The 17,267-nt window shown below is 42.0% G+C and overlaps 1 long non-coding RNA gene across 1 annotated transcript in view; it reads left to right on the plus strand.

Moving 5' to 3' along the window:
- The first annotated feature begins 411 nt into the window (after positions 1–411).
- LOC310648383 overlaps positions 412–17,267 on the plus strand; it is a 66,203-nt gene continuing 49,347 nt past the window's right edge. The window contains exon 1 of the long non-coding RNA XR_014494081.1: positions 412–555. This is a non-coding gene — a long non-coding RNA (uncharacterized lncRNA). The remainder of the gene's footprint in view (positions 556–17,267) is intronic.

Here is a 17,267-nt window from a genome sequence, read left to right on the forward strand (position 1 = left end):
GACGAATAAACGTCATTTCACTCTGAAAAATAAAGTGCTCGGGTGGAATTTCATGCCAAGAGAAGCAGCAGGAGCCACAACGAAAGCTGAATAGCATCCTTCTATCGGTCTCACTTTTTCTTTGTTTTCTTATTTATTTCCTATACAATTAATTAACTATGCGGTGGGATGAAGAAATACAAAAAATAATGCAACTAGAAATTATACCCCAAGCCCCAGCAAGGCTTTTACAGTACCTTGGCGGATGCGCGCTCGCCGTCGCCTCCTGCCAAGGGCACTCGCTGCCTCTGCCTAGATTAAGAAACAGCAACAAGGCCGCTGCCGCCGCCTCAGCTCTCGCCAGTCCACGTGCCGTCGTGCCACGCCTACTGACGCGGTCTTTAAGCTTTTTTATTTACTTCATCGTTGCCAGTGCGTCTCTTTATGGCTTCTACTTAAAGCCCTGCTTAATCGAAGCTATTCTAAACGACGAGGACAGCCAGGACGCCGAGCGGTTTCCCGCCCTCCCCCCAATTTGCTTTCCCAAAGAAGGCAGATTTTAACTCCTGAGGAAAGGTATGCGTGAAATCCTGTACTTCTTTCTTCTCCTACTGCGTCTGCAGCAGCTTCGTTTCAAGGCTCTGTAAGATTATTCGAGAGTGAAGGGCAATGAGAAAAGGCACAACTCACTTCTTCTTTTCTCCCCGCACACGTCTCTAAATAGTGCTTTGTGTAACAATAACGTCAACTGTAGGGTGCTGCCCCAATATGAGGACTAAAGCAGGGTTCCCAAGGAGATCCCAGCCTGCTTGGAATGCTTCCTAATCTTTGGGACTCATTTGAAAGTCTGAATGCATTATGCTAGCTCCAAACTGTAAAAGTCAATATGCTAAACTAGTTAACAAGTTGCAATAGCTGCATGTCTTTTCACCCCCTGCAAAACCAAATCAACCAAATTTATGTGAGTTCGGTACACACAGCACACTAAGACATAATGGTTCGTTTGGTTTTAGTTTAGCAGATAAGTACCATATGCAAGCATAGACTTAGCAGGATAAGGACAAACTTGATTTTGTGAGAGTCTGTGAAACCTGCTTGTTTGTTTTTGAGTCCAAAGAGTTTTCAGATTGCAGTGTTACAGTAACTGAAGTCAGACCTAGAATTTTAGGCAATCAAACCAGATACAGTAGTTCATACATTAGACAAATTATGATATGACTATTAGACTTTGGTTTGTTTGCTTTACAGGCTATTATAGTTCCAGGAAGTACTTTATTGCATAATATTTGTTATAATATTTGTTATAAACCATCATTATGCCATAAATTGTGATTTATTCAATAAATTATGATTAGATAGACTATGGTTTAGTAACTTTTACTAAAATTTACCAAAATTTAAGACCGAGACTCTGTCCACATATTTGAGAAATAATTTGTGATGAACCCATAACCAAGTTAACAACTCCTTCCATATAAAATCCATCATTCTACTCCAAGCATGCTTTTACATGAAAATGCGAAAAGGAGGTTTATCTCTTGCTAATAATCAGAAAACAGACCAAAGGCTGCATATTTTTGTCAGAAGTACATGATAACACATCACACATGTCAACATGTGCTCTTGTTATACTGTCTTTAGTAACTGCACTTAATTTAAAAGCAATTAATTTTTTTAAAGATTAATTTGCTAAAAGTACATGGATGGAGATTCCTTCTAATTTATTTATTTATTTATTTGTTTGTTTTTATAAACCGCCCTTCTCCCGAGGGACTCGGGGCGGTGTACAGAATAAGGTAGGCATACAGAATGAACAATAGTGAAAAAACAATAGTAAAATACAAACTGGGACCCCAATTAGACCTATCAGGCCAGGCCGGACTGCTGGAACAGGTAAGTTTTTAAGTCGCGCCGGAAGGTGCGGAGGTCGGGGGCCATCCGGATTTCGGTTGGTAAGCTGTTCCAGAGGGCTGGCGCACCCACTGAGAATGCCCTCCCCCTGGGGGCCACCAGCCGACATTCCTTGAGCGGTGGCACCCTGAGGAGGCCCTCTCTGTGGGAGCGCACAGGACGGTGGGGTGCTGACATTGGCAGAAGGTGCTCCCGTAGGTAGTCCGGACCCATGCCATGTAGGGCTTTGTATGTCATTGTTAGCACCTTGAACTTCACACGGAAGGCAACTGGAAGCCAGTGCAGCGCACGGAGGAGAGGTGTGATATGGGAGTATCGGGAGGCTCCCAAGAGTGTCCGTGCCGCTGCACTTTGCACCAGTTGAAGCTTCCGAGTGGATCTCAAGGGCAGCCCCATGTAGAGAGCGTTACAGTAGTCTAGGCGAGAGGTCACAAGAGCATGGGTGACTGTACGTAAGGCATCCAGGTCCAGATAAGGCCGTAATTGGCGAACTAGTCGAACCCGGGAGAAGGCCCCCTTGGTCACAGCTCCTATGTGATCTTCCAGGGAGAGCTGCGAGTCAAGGAGGACACCCAGGTTGCGGGCCCTATCAACAGGGGGTAGTAACTTGTCCCCGATGTTAAGGGATGGGATGTTCTGAGTATCCTGGCTTGCCGGTACGTACAGCCATTCAGTCTTGTCCGGGTTCAGTTGAAGCCTGTTCCTCCCCATCCATTCCCGGACCGCTTTCAGGCAGCGGGACATCACGTCGAGGGCATCACTGATGTTGTTTGGAGTTGAGATGAAAAGCTGGGTGTCATCAGCATACTGATGGTACCCTACTCCAAAGCTGCGAATGATCTCGCCCAGCGGTTTCATGTAGATGTTGAACAGGAGAGGCGAGAGGACCGACCCCTGAGGGACTCCGCAAGCGAGAGGCCTCGGGGTCGACCTCTGTCCCCCTGCCAACACCGACTGCGAGCGACCCTGGAGAAAGGAGGAGAACCAACGCAGAACCGTGCCTCCCACTCCCAGTCCCCTGAGGCGTCGCAGCAAGATACCATGCAATACTGTATATTGTTATAAAAATGCAGAAGCTAAGTTTTGTTCTTTACCTAGTCATTCTAGATATAAACTAAAGGCAATTTGCAGTGCCACGACCAGACCTTGAAAATGTCAAAGGGATTTCAGAAGAGAAAGGATAGGTTTGTATAACATATTAAATCACAAGAAAACAAATCAGGTTTTAGCCATGTATGAATGTATCCAGAATAATTAGTTTTCAATTCAGTATGCCATACCAACTCAGACAACTACATAATTATAGAGCTTAACTAAATAAATCATTGGTATGTAGGTTATGCAAACAAAGTGGCCTTTCCTTGCCCAATCAAAATGAATTCAGATTAATATGGATGTTCCTGTAGATATTTTTATACCAAATCAGTTGTTAAGGCTGTACAATGATTGAGAGATTTGAGGCACCAGGAGCAACTTTAACAAACCACAATGACATCCACATGGTATCCTCTGTAATGTTTCCTCATGTATATTGGCAGCTTTACATTCTTCTGACATGAATATGTAGATATGTAAGCCACAGTATCTGCATGAAGACATCATTCATCTCGGCAGATACCTATGTATGACAGTCTTAGCACCTATGGAAACCCCTTAATCTACACACAGGCTAATATGGACTTCTTTTCACACTCAAATCCCTCTTTTCCCTGAAAATCCAAATGGCTGTATATAGTTCTATTAATAATGATACACATCATATATACATTCTACCACAGTGCTGCCAGAGCTTTATCTGAAACAATAATATCCAGCATGTAAAGTTCTTCACTTTCAAATGTTTAAAATTTGTTTTCAAAAATCTACAAATATCCCTAGAGCTTTTGTAATGTGAGGTTGAAAAAGTGAGGAAACAGAGGTTCAATTTTCTACTTAGCTATAGAAATTATCAGTGAATAGTTCAAAACTCCTACCTTTGTTAAAATATTTTTTAGGATAACTATGAAATTAAAAAGGAATAATGATTTAGGCTACCCTAAACTCCTTAGAAGGGTCAGATGAAAATAACACAATATATAAATATAGAAGACTTTGAGAAAACATGAATAAAGGGATCCCATACCATTTGTTTCTATATTACATTCTACTCTCGAGCCATGACTGTTTCAAAATTAATAGACTGGAAAATCTATAAAGAATGTTCCATCGTTAAGGAACTGTGAAGAAATAGAGCTAATAAACCTCAAAGGGACCATTGCTATTGTTGAGATGCAAAAGAAGAACAGCTTTCAAACAGTTTGATTGTCAGATTTGGCCCTGTGAGACTTCAGTTATAATTCCATCCTGCATGCCTGTGGGCAAGTCACTATTGCTCACCAGAATAATGAACTCATTGAGTTTAAATCTATAGGCTATCTTTGTACAACATGCTTACTCATGGCTAATTTAATAATGGAATTAACCCAATTTCCTGAGTTCACTAAATGCAGTCATATTTGTGCAACACAGCCAAAATAGATTAGTTTATGATTCAGTATGGAGATTCTCAATCATCTAGGCCATGATTGTCCCAAAGGTGCTTTTTCAAGAGGCAACTGGATTTTCTTGTTTTTCTTGGAAGACATTTGCTTCTTATCCAAGAAGCTTCTTCAGCTCTGATTGGATGATGGTATTTCTTGCCTCCAGCTGATCATTTGCATTTTTAGACATCGTTGAGACCACTTGGAATTTTATCTGTGTCTTCAAGGTGACCTGAGTGTTGGAAATGGGTCTGGAGCATTCTTGGAACTGCTGAAAGGACTGTGTTGTAGACTGGAGAAAGATGATGTCATATCTCTCCCTCTCTATGATTCATTGTCATCATGTATGTACATTTATAATTGAATACATGAAAGCAAGGCCTATTCAGAGCAAGAAAAATTTGTGATCCACAAAAGTTGCTGAATGATAGCTCTGAACAGTTGTAGCCCACAGGCTAATTTTGTTGTTCATTAACATGGCAATCACTGGTCTTCTGTGGAGCAATAGCAACTGCTGAAGTGAACAGTCATCTTGTATTGCTTTTGTGAGTTATGTATTGCTCAAGTGTTTACATTTGCTAACACGTGTTCTGCTTTGTTACCTGTCTGGCCAATAAATCTGTACATATGTGTGCAGATCAATAGTTTTTTTAAACTATTCACTGGAGTGCTTTCTTTATATTGTAAACAACAAGGACACATGCTATGTTATGTTACGGTTTACATAACAGTGGTTTGCAGTACACTTCGGGGTTTACATTAACACTCTGAATTATAAATTAATTACATGAACTGGGCTCAAGCTATGTATCAGGCTAAAATGAAGTTATTGATATGTTATGAGAAGAGAACTACTGTCCCCCTTTTAAGTTCTTAGGAACACATAATGCCTAACAAACAAAAAGTAAATTCTATAAATGATTAGAGTGAAATATAGTGTTGAGATATATAATGTAGCCTATCTGACAATCCTATTTTTTTTAAAGTAGAAAAGTAGAAAAATAGGGACCACTATGGTGGGAAGGTAACAGCGTTCCGTGCACCTTTGGCATCTAGTCATGCCGGCCACATGACCATGGAGACGTCCTCAGACAAGCGCTGGCTCTTCAGTTTTGAAATGGAGATGAGCACTGGCCCCTAGAGTTGGAAACGACTAGCACGCATGTGCGGGGGAACCTTTACCTTTACCTTTATCTGACAATACTCTTATAAAAAAAACCGAGATGCTTTATCTCAGTTCTTCACATGAAAAAATATATTGCTATCTGGATGTATTCACTCAGCATATTAACTAAACTACTAACTTGTCTGATTTTATGCAACAGAATAAACCATCAGTTAATTATGCGGATTATATCCACACACTATGGTAATCTATAAACAATCACATTTAAACCTTGTTAGTTGTACACGTCTATTGATTCTCTTTCTTAGAAATGTAGGCATTCTGTTCAGATGCTGCATTTCAAATGTACATAACATGTTGCTCTGAGCCAAGTAGCAAACTGGGTAATAGAGTTTGTGAATGTTAAGATGCTATTTGTTACAATTTTTAGCCTTCTCCCAATTATCTTTAGAAATGTTGGAAGGAAAAACATTATTGTTGTTATTATTATTATGCCATTTTTATAAACCTAGGAAACAAACTTTACCCATACAATATAAATTAATACACTTGCTCAGAAAATACCTTAGAAAACACACCTCAGTGTGTTTAGTGATGTAGAATCAGATAAATAATAAAGCTGGCAAGCATATACAAAGGAAGATGTTCAACTACAGAGAAAGAACTTGTAGTCTTCCAAACGTTGCTACATTACAGTTGTCAGTATCTGTCACTATTTGCCTTGAAGGCTCTGGCTGTTCAGAGTTATCATCTGAAAGAACTCAAATAACATAAATGTACATGACACTTGTATTGGTTTGTACATATCCTTAAATGCAGCTATTTACAAAAATAACCTTAATGATTTTCTCCTAGTCACATAGTAATGTTAACATTGTTACATGTTTGCCATATTAAACAAATGCAGATAATTACTAATGCAAACTAATATGTGTACGTTATGTTTAAGATGCATAATATGCTGTAATGCAAATCATCTGGAAAGTAAGCCTAATGTAAGAGTTAGGCAGCTTTGTAATTTTTTTTACTACAACTTCCACAATCCTATGCTATTAGTTGGCTACCCTGTTTGGGATTGATGGTGATAGTCTAAAATATCTAGAAAAAAATAAGGTGTTCTGTTAATGACTTATACAATATAGCATGATGTACTATTAAGTAAATAAATGTAAAAATTGTATTGTGTCCTTTCTAGTGCCTAAAGAACATTTTGTAATTTTCCATTCGATATGAGAACTCTTTCCTCTTTGTGGGACAGTTTATCTTAGAATGGCGATTACATAATATTTAAACACAATGGAAGAAAAAAAGATGTATCAAATTTAACAATCCAAGTGAGTTCAAGGAAGTACTGTGTAAACATTATTAAATGTAAGAAACCTATGTCAAAATTCAACAACCTAACGGATGTTTCATCATAAGCCATTATTAACTTTTTATTTATAATTCTTTTTAACTTTATGTTGCTTATGTAATAGAAGTTCAACAATGATGCAACATTGATTAGAAATCCTTACTCCATAACAAATAAACTATATTTGAAAGAGGAAATTTAGAATTATGTCTGGAATATGCACACCATTTCTGATTCTGATTTTAGTCTCTAGAGCTATTAATGCATTCTTCCCATGTGTCAAATTAGCTGTGCAACAATCAGATTAAAAGTTTGACTGGAATCAAAGTTCAAAAATCAAAACTTCCTTAGATTTCTTGTAACATAACCAAAGGATATTCTAATAGGGCTGGAGTAATTAACCCAAATAAGACATTTTCTGGTTACAAGGGTCAATCAGCTATTGGTAAGTTTCCCCCAGTTGTTTTTTCTGCTCTTGTTATTGTCACCTTGCTGATGAATATCTGTAAGCAATAAAAGTAAGCAGAAGGGATCACTGACAGATTGAGCAGAGCAAACAGATTCCCATTACCCTAGAAAATGTGTGTAATCAGATACAGTTTTCTTGCTGGATTTCCATATATTGCTATTTCATTTCTTGCTAGCCAATTTAAGTCATAGGAGTTTGGAATATTGCTATTCTTTTATGCATCAGTTACTCTTACATTATTTCCTAAATAAGTTAAAATGAATATAAGTCTCTCATGTTTCTGTTTAACTAGTGATCCTTTTAAAAAATAATATATTTTTATTTGAAGATGAAGGGTTTTTACTTTGGAATGTTTACACATCAATTTTTGAGATCACAGTTTTGAATATAGAGGCATTGATACTTAGGCGGCATACAAATGGAATGAATACATTCTTACGTACATGCATACATATATACATAAATTTGTGAGTATGAAAGTGTGAAAAATATAATTTTCACCATAACTTTTCTTATATATCAACAGTTAATAAAATTTGATTTAGTTATATTCTTTAAAAATAACACTATTGTGTAACAATATTATTCTCCAGGTATGCAGTTATAGCATTTTTCTATCATTTTTATTTTTGTAGCAGTTGAGAAATATTTTTCCTTATCCATGGTTTCTTTCATTTTATCATTCCACAACTTCCCATTAGTATAATTCCACAGATTTATATCATACTACAATTCTTTTAACTCAGTAGTAAGGAGCTTCCACATTTCCTTATACCCATCTTTTATTCATTCTGGTCCCATACCTTTTACTGTTTCTACTACTTTTCAATAAAAGGCTAGTACTTTCTTTTCCTACAGTTCTTCTATTTTCAGGGTCATTTTTCCACTTCTTACTTTTTATTCCACAGTTATTTTCCCAGGTTCTATTTCTACCACTCTCAAAAAGAAAACTCTCCATATTCAGAATCTTATTACCTCTTTTTGTTTCACTAGTTTTTTGTCTTTCCTCACAATCCATTCAATCATACTTTTCGATTTATTTTAATTCCTTTGTTTGTTTATTTATTTATTTATTTTTATAAACCGCCCTTCTCCCGAGGGACTCGGGGCGGTGTACAGAGTAAGGTAGGTATACAGATTGAACAATAGTGAAAAACAATAGTAAAAACAAACTGGGACCCCAATTAGAGCTATCAGGCCAGGCCGGACTGCTGGAACAGGTAAGTTTTTAAGTCGCGCCGGAAGGTGCGGAGGTCGGGGGCCATCCGGATTTCGGTTGGCAAGCAGTTCCAGAGGGCTGGTGCACCCACTGAGAATGCCCTCCCCCTGGGGGCCACCAGCCGACATTCCTTGAGCGGTGGCACCCTGAGGAGGCCCTCTCTGTGGGAGCGCACGGGACGGTGGGGTGCTAACATTGGCAGAAGGTGCTCCCGTAGGTAGTCCGGACCCATGCCATGTAGGGCTTTGTATGTCATTGTTAGCACCTTGAACTTCACACGGAAGGCAACTGGAAGCCAGTGCAGCGCACAGAGGAGAGGTGTGATATGGGAGTATCGGGAGGCTCCCAAGAGTGTCCGTGCCGCTGCACTTTGCACCAGTTGAAGCTTCCGAGTGGATCTCAAGGGCAGCCCCATGTAGAGAGCGTTACAGTAGTCTAGGCGAGAGGTCACAAGGGCATGGGTGACTGTACGTAAGGCATCCAGGTCCAGATAAGGCCGTAATTGGCGAACTAGTCGAACCCGGGAGAAGGCCCCCTTGGTCACAGCTCCTATGTGATCTTCCAGGGAGAGCTGCGAGTCTAGGAGGACACCCAGGTTGCGGGCCCTATCAACAGGGGGTAGTAACTTGTCCCCGATGTTAAGGGATGGGATGTTCTGAGTATCCTGGCTTGCCGGTACGTACAGCCATTCAGTCTTGTCCGGGTTCAGTTGAAGCCTGTTCCTCCCCATCCATTCCCGGACCGCTTTCAGGCAGCGGGACATCACGTCGAGGGCATCACTGATGTTGTTTGGAGTTGAGATGAAAAGCTGGGTGTCATCAGCATACTGATGGTACCCTACTCCAAAGCTGCGAATGATCTCACCCAGCGGTTTCATGTAGATGTTGAACAGGAGAGGCAAGAGGACCGACCCCTGAGGGACTCCGCAAGCGAGAGGCCTCGGGGTCGACCTCTGTCCCCCTGCCAGCACCGACTGCAAGCGACCCTGGAGAAAGGAGGAGAACCAACGCAGAACTGTGCCTCCCACTCCCAGTCCCCTGAGGCGTCGCAGCAAGATACCATGGTCGATGGTATCGAAAGCCGCCGAGAGGTCTAATAAGACTACGACAGAGGAATGGCCCCTGTCCCGGGCTCTCCAGAGATCATTTATCAGAGCGACCAATGCAGTCTCCGTGCTGTAGCCCGGCCTGAAGCCCGATTGGTACGGGTCTAGATAAACTGCTTCATCCAGGATCTGAGGAAGTTGGTGCGCCACCACGCTCTCAACAACCTTCGCAAGGAAGCGAAGATTGGAGACTGGATGAAAGTTATTCAATGAGGATGGGTCCAAGGTGGGCTTCTTGAGGAGAGGTCTCACCACCGCCTCCTTCAAGGCGGTAGGGAAGTGACCCTCACTCAGAGAAGCAGAGATGACCACCAGGAACCAGCCTCGTGTCCCCTCTCGAGCTGCATAAGCCAGCCAGGAAGGGCACGGGTCCAGTAAGCATGTGGAGGAGCTCAACCTCCTCATAATCCTGTCCACTTCCTTAGGAGTCACAGGATCAAATTCCTTCCAGATGACGTCGACAAGACTGTCCATGTCTTGTTCTTCCAGCTCAGCCCAGTTGGAGTCCAGGCCGGTCCGAATCCGAGCAATTTTATCCAGCAGATATTGACCGAATTCCTCGGCTCGACCCTGCAAGGGTTCCTCCCTCACCTCTTGGTTCAGTAGGGAGCGAGTCACCCTGAACAAGGCAGCCGGGCGATTATCTGCGGACGCAATGAGGGTGGAAAAGTAGTTGGATTTTGCCACCCTTATCGCAGCGAGATAAGACCTGGTGAGGATTCTTAATCGCAATCGGTCGGATTCGGATCGACTGGATCTCCAACGGCTCTCTAGGCCCCGTCTCCGACGCTTCATCTCCCGGAGCTCCGCGGTGAACCATGGGGCTCGCTGGGATCTGCGCCGGGTCAGAGGCCACAAGGGTACAACTCGGTCCAGAGCCTCTGTGGCTGCCTTTTCCCAGGCTTCCACTAAGGCATCCGCCGAGCTGTGAGCAGGGAGTGCATGTGCGTCCCCAAGCACTGCCTGGAACCTATCAGGGTCCATTAGGCGCCTAGGGCGGTACCATCTGGTTGGCACCGCGCACCCATGGCGGGGGGTGGCAAAGGGGAAGTCTAGCCGCAGGAGGTGATGATCGGTCCATGACAGGGGCGTAACAGCCGTGGCACCCCCACCGATATCGCGCCACCGTCCAGACAAGAACACCAAGTCTGGGGTGTGGCCTCTCTCATGAGTCGGTCCAGAAATTATTTGCGACAGGTCCATGGCCGCCATGGAAGCCATGAACTCCCGAGCCAGATCGGACTATCCTCCCAGGGACGGTAGGTTAAAGTCGCCCAAGACCATGAGTTTTGGGAATTCAACCACCAACCCTGAGAGGATATCGAGTAGCTCGGGCAGGGCTGCCGCTGCACGATTAGGTGGTAGGTATGCCAGCAGCAGGCCCAACTGCGCCCCCGGGCCGTATCTCAGTAGGAGAGACTCACACCCGACCATCTGAGGGACGGTGGTCTCTCGCGGGCTAAGGGATTCCCTGATGATAACTGCCACTCCCCCGCCCCTCCCATGGGTCCGAGGCTGGTGCAGCACCTGGAAACCTGGCGGGCAGAGGTCAATCAGAGGGACACCACCCTCTGGGCCCAGCCAGGTTTCCGTGATGCAAGCCAGGTCCGCGTGCTTGCTCTCCACTAGGTCACGAACAAGGTGAGCCTTGTTAGCTACGGACCTGGCATTCAGGTAGACCAGCCTTAGCATAGGAGGCTGCACACCTTCGCTCCCGGGTCCTCCGGGGAAGTACAGAGGGTCGGAGCGTCTCACCGCTTGTACAGAGCGGAGATGACACTCCCAGTGACGATACGGCCCTCTGTTTGTGCACCTTCTGCCGTGTGTACTTAATGCTTTTTCCACATATTCAAATCAAATTTTTATGTAAGCAGACATTCGTCAAATATTCAGCATTCTGAGTGATGCAGATTTTTACTTTGTTTTTTTAATGTTCTTTCCAACTATCTATTCTTCTAATCTAATAGATTTTCTGTCTCCCGTATCACCTTAAGGTATATAGTGTCTGTTGATTTATGGTTACATTCATGTATCCAGAGATCCATGAAAATAAGTTAACATTGTTAATGCTATTTTATCATAATTTTAAAAATCTACAGGAAGGAGCTGAACTACTTGCTGAACTCATTCATTTTGCTAAATCATTGTTGGATTAGTTACTTCTACACTTATTAACAGCACTTAATCCAAGAACTCTATCACTAAGCAATGCAACTGTAAGGTACAATGTAATGCAACTGTGGTGATATAGGATGGCAGTTCCAGCTATCACAATTGCTATCATTAGGCAATTCCCTTGTAATTACAATGTCCCACAATCATATGATCACCATTTGGCTCTCTTGCCAGCTTCCCTATTGACTGTAAGAAGCCAGCATTGAGTTTCAAAAGGCAATAATGGCCCCAGACCTTCGGTCCTTTCGCCATGACCTTAAGACATATCTTTTCCAACAGGCCAACATGGACTGATGATAATGGGGGTTTTAATTATGATTTTAAATGTTTTTATTGGTTTTAGTGGGACTTTGACACAATTTAATTCTTTTTTAATATTTGTATTTATTTGTATTTTATTGTCGTTAGCCGCTCTGAGTCCTTCAGGAGATAGGGCGGCATACAAGTATCATTATAAATAAATAAATAATGTGACTATATGGGACACTACAATGGTTGTAACTACAGTGGCCTTAGTAAGTACCCCTGTTATATCTTTGAACAGTTTCTGAACAAGTGTACTATAAGCTAGGGCCACCTGTATACTTCATTGAATAAGCAACAGTTGATTGGGTTCAAATAATTTTTTATGAGAATGAATCTCAATTTTTAATCCCAGCTACCTAAATGAGAAATAGACTTATGCCCTCTCCATTTAGTTTGGGATAATGGTTAAAGTGCTGACCTAGCAACCAGCTACTGAGTTTTACTTTTCTACCTTAAGTATAAAAATCCGGCTGAATTATTTTGGGCTAGTTACTCTCTCTCAGCTTAACTAACTTAACAGGGTGGTTGTTGTGGGCAAAATAAGAAAGGAAGGAGTATTATGTATGTTTTCTGCCTTCAGTTATTTATAAAGTAATAAAAGCAAATAAAAATAGTAAATTATAAAAAATAAATAGTAAATTTAATAAATAAAAATAAAAGTGTTGTGATTTGCAGGATGAGTTTGACAGATGGCTAGATTCATGGATTAGCTACATTTCAAAATTCCCTCTCCTCACCATCCAGCCTAAGCAAGCCTGTGTTTGTTCAGACAAAGCACAAGTGACTTTTAACAGAGCTCCTGCTTTGTTTGTACAATTCTGATCAGCTTTAAAACAAATACCACCCCTTTCGAAGTTGCTTTTGACTTCGAATTTGAGATCTCCTGGCTTTGTATGGTATGCGAATTCTAGCATATCCATTCTTATGTATTAACTCACCCTATCTCAGAGTAAAGTCTCAGTGGTTTTATTTGCAATGCAGTTAAGTCTAGGGTTAAGGCTATATATTTACAATGTCTTAGAAGGGCTGTAACCAATACGTTATTAAATGGGATGGAAGTGGATTGAGGGGAGGAGGAGCCAAGATGGTGGACAGGCAGCAAAGGCTGTAAAGAGCTCCTCCAAAAGTAAAAGTTTTATTTTACTTTATTTTTATTTTAACTTTTTAACCTCTTTTAATATTGTATTTTTGTTGTTATTGTTGTTATTAGTTGCAAAGTCGTGTCCAACCCATCGCGACCCTATGGACAATGTTCCTCCAGGCTTTCCTGTCCTCTACCATCTTCTGGAGTCCATCTAAGCTCACGCCTACTGCTTCAGTGACTCCATCCAACCACCTCATTCTCTGTCGTCCCCTTCTTCTATTGCCCTCAATCTTTCCCAGCATTAGGCTCTTCTCCAGGAAGTCCTTCCTTCTCATTAGGTGGCCAAAGTATTTGAGTTTTAGCTTCAGGATGTGGCCTTCTAAAGAGCAGTCAGGGTTGATCTCCTCTAGGACTGACCGGTTTGATCGCCTTGCAGTCCAAGGGACTCGCAGGAATCTTCTCCAGCACCATAGTTCAAAGGCTTCAATTCTTTGGCGCTCAGCCTTTCTTATGGTCCAGCTTTCACTGCCATACATTGCAACTGGGAAGACCATAGCCTTGACTATACGCACTTTTGTTGACAGGGTGATGTCTCTGTTTTTAGTGTACTGTCTAGATTTGCCATGGCTTTCCTCCCAAGGAGCAAGCGTCTTTTAATTTCTTGGCTACAGTCCCCATCTTCAGTGATCTTGGAGCCCAGGAAAATAAAATCTGTCACTACCTCCATTTCTTCCCCATCTATTTGCCAGGAATTGAGAGGGCCAGATGCCATGATCTTGGTTTTCTTAATGTTTAGTTTCAACCCAAGTTTTGCACTCTCCTTCTTCACCCGCAACAAGAGGCTCTTTAGTTCTTCTTCACTTTCTGCCATTAGAGTGGTATCATCTGCAGATCTTAGGTTGTTGATGTTTCTTCCGGCAATCTTAATTCCAACTTTTGATTCATCTAGTCCTGCCTTTCTCATGATGTGCTCTGCATATAAGTTAAATAGGAAGGGTGACAGTATACAGCCTTGCCGGACTCCTTTCCCAATTTTGAACCAATCAGTGGTTCCGTGTCCAGTTCTCACTGTTGCTTCTTGGCCCACATATAGGTTTCTCAAGAGACAAATAAGATGGTCTGGTACGCCCATCTCTTTAAAAACTTGCCACATTTTGTTATGATCCACACAATCAAAGGCTTTAGCATAGTCAATGAAGCAAAAGTAGATGTTTTTTTGGAACTCTCTAGCTTTCTCCATGATCCAGCGTATGTTGGCAATTTGATCTCCAGTTCCTCTGCCTCTTCGAAATCCTGCCTGAACTTCTGGTAGTTCTCGATCCACATACTGCTGAAGTCTAGCTTCTAGGATTTTAAGCATAACTTCTACTAGCATGAGAAATGAGTGCAATGGTGCGATAGTTTGAACATTCTTTGGCACTGCCTTTCTTTGGAATTGGAATGTAAACTTATCTTTTCCAATCCTGTGGCCACTGTTGAGTTTTCCAAATTTGCTGGCAAATTGAGTGTAGCACTTTTACTGCATCGTCTTTTAAGATTTTGAATAGCTCAGCTGGGATACTGTCACCTCCACTAGCTTTGTTGTTGCTCAGCTTTTCTAAGGCCCACTTCACTTCACATTCTAGGATGTCTGGCTCGAGGTCAGTGACCACCTCATTGTGATTATCAGGGACGTTAAGCTCATTCTTGTATAGTTCTTCTGTGTAATTCTGCCACCTCTTCTTAATCTCTTCTGCTTCTGTTAGGTCCCTGCCATTTTGGTCCTTTATTATGCCCATTTTTGCATTAAACATTCCCTTCATTTCTCCAATTTTCTTGAAAAGATCTCTGGTCCTCCCTATTCTATTGTTTTCTTCTATTTCTTTGCACTGTTCATTTAAGAAGGCATTCTTATCGCTTCTAGCTATTCTCTGGAATTCTGCATTTAATTGGGCATATCTTTCTTTTTCTCCCTTGCCTTTCGCTTCCCTCCTTTCCTCAGCTATTTGCAAAGCTTCCTCAGACAGCCATTTTGCTTTCTTGCATTTCTTTTTCTTTGGGATGGTTTTGGTTGCTACCTGTTGTACAATGTCGCGAACCTCTGTCCATAGTTCTTCAGGCACTCTGTCTATCAGATCTAATTCCTTAAATCTATTTGTCACCTCTACTGGATATTCAACAGGGATATGATTTAATTCATACCTGACTGGCCTAGCGCTTTTCCCTAGTTTCTTTAATTTAAGCCTAAACTTTGCAAGGAGAAGCTCATGGTCTGAGCCACAGTCAGCTCCTGGTCTTGTTTTTACTGACTGTATAGAGCTTCTCCATCTTTGGCTGCAGAGCATATGGTCAATCTGATTTCTGTGTTGACCGTCTGGTGATGTCCATGTGTAAAGCCGTCTCTTGGGTTGTTGGAAAAGAGTGTTTGCTATGACCATCGTATTCTCTTGACAAAATTCTATCAGCCTGTGCCCTGCTTCATTTTGTACTCCAAGGCCAAACTTGCCTGTTATTCCAGTTATCTTTTGGCTTCCTACTTTAGCATTCCAATCCCCCATGATGATAAGGACATCATTTCTGGGTGTTAGTTCTATAAGGTGCTGTAGGGCTTCATAGAACCGGTCAATTTCATCCTCTTCAGCACCGGTGGTTGGTGCATAGACTTGGACTACTGTGATATTGAATGGTTTGCCTTGGATTCGAACTGAGATCATTCTGTCATTTTGAGGATTGTATCCCAGTATTGCTTTTCCTATTTTTTTATTGACTATGAAGGCTACTCCATTTCTTCTGAGGGATTCTTGCCATTTAACGTAACAGAGAACTTAAACAAAATGATCTGGTTGAGATCTGCATATGTGGGACTGATTGGGGTAGATTGCAAGGGCGACTCCGAAATATAATGTTATCATATTTTATCTATATCTTAAATTATTGTACATTATTACAATTTCATTTTTGTTAGCTGCGAAGTCATGTCCGACCCATCGCGACCCTATGGACAATGTTCCTCCAGGCCTTCCTGTCCTCTACCATCTTCTGGAATCCATTTAAGCTCATACCTACTGCTTCAGTGACTCCATCCAGTCACCTCATTCTCTGTCGTCCCCTTCTTCTCTTGCCCTCAATCTTTCCCAGCATTAGGCTCTTCTCCAGTGAGTCCTTCCTTCTCATTAGGTGGCCAAAGTATTTGAGTTTCAACTTCAGGATGTGGCCTTCTAAAGAGCAGTCAGGGTTGATCTCCTCTAGGACTGATCAGTTTGATCGCCTTGCAGTCCAAGGGACTCGCTGGAGTCTTCTCCAGCACCATAGCTCAAAGGCCTCAATTCTTTGGCGCTTGGTCTTTCTTATGGTCCAACTTTCACTGCAGTAGTATACCTGATGATCATCTGAATTAAATTCACCCATTCCTGTCCATTTTAGTTCGCTGATACCTAAGATGTCAATGTTTAGTCTTGTCATCTCTTGTTTGACCACGTCCAGCTTTCCTTGATTCATGGATCTTACATTCCAGGTTCCTATGGAGAAAAAATCTTTACAGCATCGGACTTTCCTTTCACCACCAGACATATCCACAGCTGAGCGTCCTTTCGGCTTTGGCCCAGTCGCTTCATTCTTTCTGGCGCTACTAGTACTAGCCCTCTGCTCTTCCCCAGTAGCATATTGGACGCCTTCCGACCTGAGGGGCTCATCTTCCAGGGTCATATCGTTTTGCCTTTTGGTACTGTCCATAGGGTTTTCATGGCAAAGATACTGGAGTGGGTTGCCATTTCCTTCTCCAGTGGATCACGTTTTGTCAGAACTCTCTGCTATGACCTGTCCGTCTTGGGTGGCCCTGCACGGCATAGCTCATAGCTTCATTGAATTACGCAAGCCCCTTCGCCACGACAAGGCAGTAATCCATGAAGGGGATTGTATTTTTAACCTATCCCTTTTTAACCTTTTAAACCCATTTTTAACCCATTTTAACCTTTTAAAACCTAGTTTTAAACTTATTTTTAAACCTGTCTTAACAAACATGAATGGGGAAAAGGAGGAAGA

Source organism: Vipera ursinii (assembly GCF_947247035.1).
Source record: "Vipera ursinii genome assembly, chromosome: Z".
NCBI lineage: Eukaryota > Metazoa > Chordata > Lepidosauria > Squamata > Viperidae > Vipera > Vipera ursinii.